This window comes from Arachis ipaensis, chromosome B06 (genome assembly GCF_000816755.2).
Source record: "Arachis ipaensis cultivar K30076 chromosome B06, Araip1.1, whole genome shotgun sequence".
Taxonomy (NCBI): domain Eukaryota; kingdom Viridiplantae; phylum Streptophyta; class Magnoliopsida; order Fabales; family Fabaceae; genus Arachis; species Arachis ipaensis.
This window is the reverse complement of record NC_029790.2, coordinates 131377393-131378394: the sequence shown is the minus strand read 5'-3', so window position 1 is coordinate 131378394 and position 1002 is coordinate 131377393.

Sequence of the window (1002 nt, the reverse complement as noted above, 5' to 3'; positions counted from 1 at the left end):
AGATAATTTTTTACTATTTTTTGTCTTCTTATATTAACATAATTTATTTGTGTGGACATAAAAAGTTTGCTATTTTTTTAATTTTTGGGTGACTATTGCTAACTAATTTTTTAACTAAATTGTGATAGGTTAACTCATGAAAATACATTTGAAATAATTTTTTTTAAAGAGAAGAAAGAAAAACAATAAAAAGCAAAAAAGAAAAAAGAAAAAGAAAGAAGAGAAAAAAAGATTATATATTAAATACTGAAGCAAGTATATTTAGATATCATTAATCCTATTTTGAACCTTTAATTTATCTTGCTAGTTGGAGAGTTTTCTGTTTTAGGTCTTTTAAAAAAAATTAGAAAATAAAACTTAGTGTTGTATTTTAATAATAAAAAAGTGCTATGTAATATATAATGATGTTACTTATTAATCTGAAAAGAATAAAGTAAAATTGATCTTATTTTTAATAATTATATAGAATTGAACTGTTGGAACTCAATGAATATCTCATGATTTCATAGGAGAAGACAGATAAAAATGGGGTTTTCAATTCCTATTGAGAATTGTGTGGGGCATGGTTTCAACTACTTAGTAACAAAGCTTCCAACAAATTGATTATGATGCCCACCACCACAACATCATATCTATGCATTTCAACTTCATGATGGAAGAAATTAATGTAATCATGGCTCTATCTCAATGGATCAACTTTAATTAATTTACAGTATATACCTTTTTGAACTTCAGTTAGCACCAAGTTTGTTTCTAGTTTCCTCTAGGGTTTGTTTTGGAAAATGTTGAATATAAATAGTGATAAATTATAAAATTACCTTATAAACTTAATAAATATTGCAAAACATCAATATCTTAGCTCAATATAAATAGTGAATAATGTGTATTTATTTCATGAGCTATATCTCTCCTAATAGATTATGTAAATGGTGTTATTTTTTAGAGAAATAATATATTAAAAATTAATTTTTAAATATTTTATTCATAAAAATTTTGATATTA